Source organism: Amblyomma mixtum, chromosome 2, assembly GCF_055824585.1.
Source record: "Amblyomma mixtum isolate Tamu chromosome 2, ASM5582458v1, whole genome shotgun sequence".
Classification (NCBI taxonomy): Eukaryota; Metazoa; Arthropoda; class Arachnida; order Ixodida; family Ixodidae; genus Amblyomma; species Amblyomma mixtum.
The window spans coordinates 224,676,724-224,686,013 of NC_143013.1; positions in this window are offsets into that span (position 1 = coordinate 224,676,724).

Consider the following 9,290-nt stretch of genomic DNA (forward strand, 5'->3'; position numbering starts at 1 on the left):
GTCCTGTCCTGGTGCAAGCCGTCCTACACACTCACATTATCATGAAGGTATGTACAGTGTCAAACTGTCGCATGTTGGATTAGTAACTTCTTTGAAGCTCGATGGTGCGAACGATGGATGGCTCTCATGTATTCGATGCCTAAACTATCTAGAAAACCTTAGGATATAAAACTGTAAAACTTACTGATAAGAGCAGGCTGTTCAGTTGATAAACTTTTAGGAGGACTTGTGGTAAAGGTTTTTAGCTAGAACTAATTGTTTTCTTTTCAGAAAGGAATTACTGGGCGCTTTAGCTGCGCTTTTTCATGTTGGAGGCGAAATCATTTAGTGCTTATTTTCTAAATCTTTTGCTTCATTCTTGCAACCTTCTGTAATATATATTTCACGTGTCATGTGTGTTGTGCATGTAGCTTGGTTCGGATTTCTGTCCTCGTTAAGCTGAACCTGTATACCCTGTATTTCTTCCAGTTAGCATTGTAATAGATTGATAATTACTCTCCTAACAGTCTGCAATAACCACGGCGTGTGAATATAGTATATATAAACATAATAAAAGAATTTTTTACTTAACATGGGGTTTAGGTGAGCGCTTAGGTAAATGGTAGCATTGGCGAAACGTTCGTGGTTGGTCAGCCGTAGCAGGCTCTCGCTCTGCGCGTTGGCAGTGCGGCTGAGCTAATGGCTACCTTCGTCACAATGACCCCGGGGAGAAAAGTAGCCATCGCGGTGACTTAACCCTTTCAGGCGCTTCGTACACAATTGCGCAAGCGGCAAACTTACAGCTTTTTCTCAGAAACTGGAGCACTTAACAGTGATTTCATTATTTCAATCGAATTGAGCACCCTTCTTGTTGCAAATGAGGTGCTTTTTTGTACCATGTAGCAAATGCAGTAAATAATATTTCACACAAGAGTGAGCTAGGTAGCACTTTGTCCGCCGTTTCTGTGCAGACATTTTGCCGCGAGTAAAAACATCGATTATTTTCGCTCAGTTTCGAGCGTAATGTGAATCTTCGAAACACAAAGAGATTCCACCATCCCTAGTGTGTTTACCTGACACACGAGAACATTTCGAAGTTACTATTTCTAACAAATCTGACATTTTGTACGGAATTCTCCACATCGTTGTAAGAACTTACTCGCTGGTCTTTCACGCTCGAAAACTAACAAATTCCCTTTCTTGAGGCCTGAATATACTACTTAGGTGAAAAAATAATTGATTTCAGTGAAAACAAAAAATGGCGCCTGAAAGGGTTAAAGGGACACTGAGGAGATATTGAAATTGCCTTGTATCGATAAATTACCAACACCTGATTACAAAAACGCCACTCATACTGACAACAAAGCTCTTGTAACGATGAAAAGAGCAAGAACCAAAATACAGGTATCACTGCCACAGGCCAAACTCGCAAGTACAAGCGTGATGACGTCATAGGACTAGAGAGTGTTGCTAGAACCAATGGTTCTGGCACCACTGGGACACGAGAAGCCACGAATCACTGAGGCTGACAAACGAAGGTTGCGCGGTTGAATACCGAAGTAAGGTTGTCTTGAAATCAATAGTGCGCTTTTATCGCACAAGGAAGACTGACAAAAGACAACCAGAATGTCATAAGCAAAGAAGATCAATACTTAGCGGCGCCACAGACGGCTAAATGAGTTTCGGTAATCATGGCGCTTCGCGTCTATGCGCAGTGCATGCCCGCGTGGTTTCATTTTTGACGTGCCTCGATTTACAAGCTGTAGCATCGGGACCAATCAGCGCCTGTTCACCGGGGGTAGGAGGGATCCCTGTACTCCGCTAACGGTAACACAGAACACGGTATGCTAAAGGTGTCTATTTACGAGAACTTCGTTGACGACTTCGGGAACGGGATCCGTCGTAACGCTGGCAAAACGCTGGTGCAAACGTAAACAAAGCGATGGTAGCGATGGCCGCAATGCCGATAGATTCCTTCAACGTGCGGCCGGCGGTAGCTATCGGATTTTGCTAACTATCGGATTTTGCTATAAAAATATTAATAGAGCTCTAATCACTGTTCCTTTAAGGTGCCGGCTACACAACCGGGTCGCAGCTCTGCTTGAGGCGTTGGAAATGCACAGTCTCGCGGCCACGTTGGCGGAGATCGGCAGACGGCTGAGCGGCTCAGTATTGCAGCTGACTTGAGATGTGCCCTCCAGGGCTATTAAGAGGTATGCCATATGCAAAAGAAAAGTCTTGGAGAGGCCAGGAGTAGCGAGGGGAATCCACAGACACACGACTTAACCGAATAGGAGAGTCCGAGTATCTGTTGTGAGCGACCGTGTGATCTGGGGGCAGTATTGTGCGTATTGAACAGCTTCAGCAGTAGATGTATACTCAGATCAGGCAGGGCGGTAGGGGAAAGCCGTATCGTTGGGAGGGGACGGATGTCGGCCGTAAAGCAGAAAAAACGGGGAGAGACCTGTCATGGACTGGGCTGCATTGTTTGTTGGCGTACGCAATATAGGGTAGAAGGAGAACCTAGTGTAAGGGATCGTTAGTGTACGCGGGGTCATCGGAACGCGGCTGGGGGTGCTCAAAGCGAAGCGTCTCCTTTCTTGGAACGCGGCCGCTCGCGAACGCGCCGGCAAGTACGGGTGTCCCCCCACCCCGCGGTACCGATTCGCACATGTGCTGGCACGGATGTGTATTTGTGTTTGTTTTATTTTTATTTTGTGGTGAAGGGAATGTTCTCTGCACGTACTGGCACGACCGTGCGTTTGTGTTTGTGGAAAGGGCGTTTTGCCCTACAGAAGCCGGAAGGCTGGCCATGGCCTTGAAGAGCCAATAATGTTAAGAGGGCAACATGATTGGAAGCGACCAAATGTGGGCCGGGCCTTTAGGGCTTTAAAACCGGGCCCCGGAGCTTGAAGCGGGGTTCTGAGCTAAGGTGAGATGCTACGCATCTTCGGCTACGCCGAGTAGGGGCCTCCCCTAGTATTAGCCAGTTCCACCCTTTTTGTTGTTTGTCTCTTTGCCGTTGTATCTAACTTGTATATTCTGTAAATATTTGTGTATAAATCTTCAGTTATTGCCTTTTTTATCCCTGCATCTCAACTGATCACAAGACCGTCTCTGACGGGTCACCCCTGGTGCGAAGAAATAAGCTTCAGTCCAAGTTAAGCAAACCGTCTCTGGCGGGGCACCTCTGGTGCAAAGAAGAAGAAGAAGAACCTGATCTTTACTGGCGCAGTCGACAGGATCCTGTGGCCATCGGAAGACGGCGCAGGAAGAAGATTGCAGGCAGGGAGAAAGGCGACGACAAGGTAACAGGTCAGCGTTCGAGAACGGACCTGCGGAGAGACGGCGGCAAGGATGCAAGGACCACGGCAGTAGCCCAGTGACGCGGGACTGCATACGGTCCAGAAAAGCAGCGCGTCGATAACTCGACAGTCACCGGCGTCGCGAAGCAAGGCGACAGCAGCGGGCACAGGACCAGCGGCGTCCGACAGCTCATCGTAGCGTGCGGTGAAAGTGGAGGCGGACTCCGACGCCAAGGAGCTGGCAATGCGGATCGACGCATCGAAACCGTGAGTTTCCTTGGTCGCATTGTTCACGTCCCTGTGTTCGAGCCTGTAGGACAGCTGAGGGGTACGGAAGGCGGTATGGAAAGCTATCAGAGCCGGCCCTCACTTGATGTGATGTACCGAGTAGAACTGGCGAAGGCGCGCTTGGCTTATTTTCAGGCAGAGCTTGCAAAAGTGAATGAAGGAAAGGCGCCGCTATGCGAGGAAAAACCTCCGGATTTGCAGTAGTTAGAAGCAAGACGCCAGCAGCTAGAGCTCGAGCTGGCTAAGCTCAAAGAGTCTAGGAGAGCTAGTCAACTAGCCAGGGAGAACTGCTCCGAATCCCGAGCGGAGAGGCCGCCAATGCTGGAAGGCAAAGGCATCTGCCTGTCAAGCACAGGTCAAGAAAACAGCCAGGCAGAAGTGAAAAGTGAGCCAGATTTCTTCGAAGCTGGAATCGCAGTTGAAGAAAGTATCGTGACGGAACGCAGCGTCGCGGTATTAGAGGCGGTGAACGCGCACTCCGACGATCCAGCTACACAGGTTAGCTCTACCCCAAATGACACCAGGGACGCGGACGGGAGTTCAGGATTGTTGGAAGTCACTCTGACAACTCCAGAAACGCGGTCTCAAGCAACCTGCGAAAAAGAGCATTTCGTTGAGCAGGAAACGGTCAGTGAAGACAGACGCCAGAACGGCGAGCGAGTGAAAGGAGGAAGTCCTGCTTTGCCGCAGCGGCACACCGTGTCGGACATAGGGCATAAAGTGTCCCGTAGCGCTATTGATGCCAGGAACCTTCCATCCCAGGCAAAGAACGAAGGTTGGCCTGATGGGCCGACGGGACCGAGCGCCGCGCAGTTGAACGCACCGGGCGGGTGTCCCACCAGGTCCTTCGAGGACAAGGAGATGCGTGGCGACTTGCCACAAGGCAAATTAGGGTCAAGCGACTGTCAGGGAGCTCATGCAGCCTCAGACTATACCACGAAGCCGGCAAGCGCCGATCAAGCACGGAACGGCAATTTGAAGGTTTGCCCGTGCAGTAAAGGTACAAATGGCTCCAAGCGAGGAAGAGTAGCTGGAGGCAGGTGCGTGGCCTTCACGTTGAAAGTCAGCGCGTGGAGCAGTACGTTCCGTGCTGCAGTACGCCAAATCCCGTGTGGCAAAAGCGGCCGCACTGATATGATTACACTGGACAGGAGCTATGCTCCTTACGCAGCAAGCGTCTAGTATAGGTGCGCCGAAGAGAGCGTGCCCTCAAGGGCCTCGCGTGATCAGGGATTTGGACCCATCGAGTACCACAACATTTTCGATCCTGGAGGGCAGCAACTTTTTAGTTATCGCCCCGCTGTGGCACCAGCCTAATGAGCCGAGTGGCAGTTAGGCGTTAATCGTGTTGATAGAGACGCGTAGTGGCTCGAACACACACAGGAACGCTCGGTGCGACTAAGGAGGCTCACGTGGCCACTTACGGACGTCGTGCGAGTGCTACTGAACGCTCCAGTTGCGAGTGTCTTTGTGTGTGTGTGCGCTCGTTCGCGAGCAGGACGAGGGTGTGTACTTGGAGGTGGTGAACTGGGTGCAACCCACCAACTTGGACGCCGTGTTACGGCGCACAGCAGGCATGCCACTGTGTGTATTTAAGTGTGCATTTTGCGTAATGTTGTGTTGGTGCCCGTGTGCATTTGTAAGCATGAAATGCTTTTAGCTCCCGTTGTCGGCAGTGTGGTGACGTCACGCCGAGACCGAGAGCCATCATCCGGGCACTGAAATCCACTCATCCGGGCACCAAATTCCAGTCATCCGGGCACTGAATTCCAGTCATCCGGGCACTGAACTCCACTCATCCGGGCACTGAAATCCACTCATCCGGGCACTGAATTCCAGTCATCCGGGCTCTGAAACGAGAACATCCGGGCACCGTACGAGACTTAACGAGATTTAACGAGACTCTGCAAGCCCTCCTACGCGACCGGCATGCAAGCGCCGGTTGGTCTCCAAACGAGACAAAAAATAACTGCTGCCAGTGCCTTCTCAATGTTTATCAAGATATCAGTGGAGCTGTGGGTTTGATAATGCACGGAATTATAATTTCCGATTTCTAATAACGCGTGAAAAAAGCACATAAATGTCACGTTACACTTCGTTGTCATACGTGATCTCTTAGGGGCTTCGCGCATCGAAGCAAAGCCGCGCAGGCGCACAGGGGCCCGGGGGAGAAGCGCTGCGTTCAAAGGGCAAGGCATCGCGCCGAACGGGTGGTGGCGTTCCTCCCTTCCTTTACGGTGCGGTTCGGGTGTCCACCGAGATGGCAGATAATTGCTGCGCCATTTCCTTTCCTCAAAAAACCTTGCGTTCAAATGGCAAGGCATCGTGCTGAACGAGTGGTGGCGTTCCTCCCTTCCTGTACGGTGCGGATGTCCACCGAGATGACATTAGGCCCGTAAACATTTCATGCTTACTCTACTCTCGGTTACGGGAGTGGCAGACATTTTTTTTGTTTTTGGTTTTGTTGCTGCCAGTGCTGGTGTAGCTGCGGCATGTCACCCACAGGGTGGTTTTGTGACCCGTACCGATCCCTTTGTTTTAATTCTAAAAGTGGCATTTGAGCCCTTTGTAGAATCTTGGGAAGGGCGTTAGTGTAAGGGATCGTTAGTGTACGCGGGGTCATCGGAACGCGGCTGGGGGTGCTCAAAGCGAAGCGTCTCCTTTCTTGGAACGCGGCCGCTCGCGAACGCGCCGGCAAGTACGGGTGTCCCCCCACCCCGCGGTACCGATTCGCACATGTGCTGGCACGGATGTGTATTTCTGTTTGTTTTATTTTTATTTTGTGGTGAAGGGAATGTTCTCTGCACGTACTGGCACGACCGTGCGTTTGTGTTTGTGGAAAGCGCGTTTTGCCCTACAGAAGCTGGAGGGCTGGCCATGCCCTTGAAGAGCCAATCATGTTAAGAGGGCAACATGATTGGAAGCGACCAAATGTGGGCCGGGCCTTTAGGGCTTTAAAACCGGGCCCCGGAGCTTGAAGCGGGGTTCTGAGCTAAGGTGAGATGCAACGCATCTTCGGCTACGCCGAGTAGGGGCCTCCCCTAGTATTAGCCAGTTCCGCCTTTTTGTTGTTTGTTCTTTGTGCCGTTTAATTTGTCTCTAGTGCCTCAACTGGATCTATTGTAAATTACTGTACATAAACTGCACATAAGTATTCCCTTTGTCCATGCATCTCTACTCATCGAGAGACCGTCTCTGACGGGGCACCCCTGGTGCGAAGAAAGAAGCTTCAGTCTTCCAGTTGGAACAAACCGTCTCTGGCGGGCACCTCTGGTGCGAGGAAGATAGAGAACCTGTGGAAATTTACTCCTAGTTTGTGTGGTTGGCAGCAAAGTGCATTTCCAGCATGTCACCCGTGGAGCGAATAAATTGTTCGGTTAGACCATTTGTTTACAGATGGTAGGCTGTACAAGTGCGATTAATTATACTGCACTCGGCGAGCAGCGTTTTAGTGACGTCAGGAAATAGGACGCACCTCCTCTGTCGCTGAAAAGTTCACGAGGCGCACCCTGTCGAAGAATGAAGCGCCAACAAATGTAGGACGCCACATCAAAAACTGTAGCATCCGAGACCGCGGCGGTTTCAGCCTACCAGGTCAGGTGATTAGTGGCAACAATGACCCGCGGTCGCCAGCAGTGGTGTATTGCAGAGGGCTGTATAAATTGATTTAAACCAGGTAGAAGGCGCGAGGCGGACAACGTAGTGGCTGAAACTCGCCAGCGGCGCGATTATGCACTGCTTACGGCGTTGGCAGGCCAGGAACGAGCAGACGTACTTGAGATGAAGTTGTACATGCCGCAGCAGTAGTACGTGAGCCGTGCGCGAGTTTACGTTTTTAATACTTCACCGTGACTGTACTACGGTTCAGCGTGGAAACAGGTGCCGAGTTCGGACCGTAGATGTCGTGGAATGACGAAAAGCCATTTCCATTCATCAGAGTCTAATTAAGCCGATAAATGAGATTATCGCGAATTGCAAGATGTTATGCATGGCGGCGAGGGGCACGGAATACTGGAACCGCAGATGGGCCATAGAGAAAGTCCAGAAGAGAGACAATCCATAGATCTTTATGCTGCTCAAAAGCCATGTCGCTGGTGTTGAGCCAAGGAGCAGCGGACTCGAGCGTCTATACACTGGCAGTTTCGGCTGGTAGCAGGTAGCGGGACAGTGCATCAGCGTCCTGATTCTTGCGGTCCAATCGGTAGACGGTTCGTTTGTTATATTATTGTAGACGGAGAGCGGATCGAGCCAGGTTACCTGAGATATGTTTTAACGAAGGAAGCTAACAAAGGGCATGGTGATCCGTGACCACATCAGAAGGACGGCCATAGAGTTAAAGGCAAAACATGTCAAGGGCACAGGCCCTTGACATAACCTGAAATAGTGTGACCTGCTTTTCGGTAATAATCAATCAATTTATCAGTTCACATGCAGTAGAAGGATCCCGTAGTGTGACGTAGACCTAAAGGGCAAAAAATATCATACATTTATTTCAAATTTAAGCGATTTTCCACCTAACCACAGAGAATTCATTGCCTAGCTTGTGAAACACAAGTCTGGTAAACTTTGGCACATATATGTCAACGTACTGGGCGCCTGTATTATGTTTTCATAAATGAAATAGGAAAAAATATCCAGAAGTCCTGGATAACAAGGATTAAAAATAACGCGCCTGTATCAAAATCTCGCAGATAAATATTGACATCTTCAACGATTAACAGTGCTATAACATACATTAGTCAAATGTTAACGGAATGAGTAATTACTTCATTACTGTATTACATATTCAAGAAATTTTTAAAATAAGTTTTTACTGTAGGACTCTTGCGTACAACTACCGAAAGGGTTCTGACGGACTTCAAAATGTTGCACTCAAAGCGCTGATTTATGATACACGACACCTTTATATGCCAAAATTTAGGTAGTTTTTTGGAGAGAAGATGAGGAGTAGGTGTACGCAACTGCTACTTGCTTACCTTTTCTTCACATAATTGTGGACATCTGCATTCTGGTAATTGTACAAAATCACAACGCTCGGCGAATAAAGTTTCCTCTGATCATCTAGCCTAACTATGCCCACAGTAGAACTATGCCTCTCTAAGATCCCTCGAATTGACCCTGTCCTCGGATGTCTATGGCCCCGGTATCCCCAGAAACATCCTCATCTCATCCACTGTCTTACTTTCTGCCACCTCCTTGACAAACTTGCCTTGTCTTGAAGTCGATAACTTTGACCTTAACGACCGTCAGTTACCGTGCCTTCACACTTCACTCAGCATAGAGCTTCATCTTGATTTCGGCAAGGGTGTAATTTGCTCGTATTTTTGCCTTTCGCAAGCTCCCCTCTTCATGTCTTTTAAATTTACTCCTACCCATTTACTCTCGCAGCTCACTGCGTAGTCCTAAATTTACGTTCAACCCTTTTGGTTAGTCTGCAAGCTTCCGCTTCATATATGAATCAAGCCTCAGTGAAAACCAAATATTCGAATCCATGGCGTTCTTTTTAGGGGCATTTCCACAAGGTTCTGATCTGGCCATAAGTGGCCACATTTCATATGTCTATATCTCTTATAGGTCGGAGATGCCAGCTTGCCTCAATGGAAGCCTTACCACCATGCAAGAGGAAAGCTTCTACTGATTATACGACAAGGTGGGTAGCCGGCGGTGCTGAGGGCCCAAACTCGCACCTCCCGCATGCTATTCCCCAAAGGAGCTCTT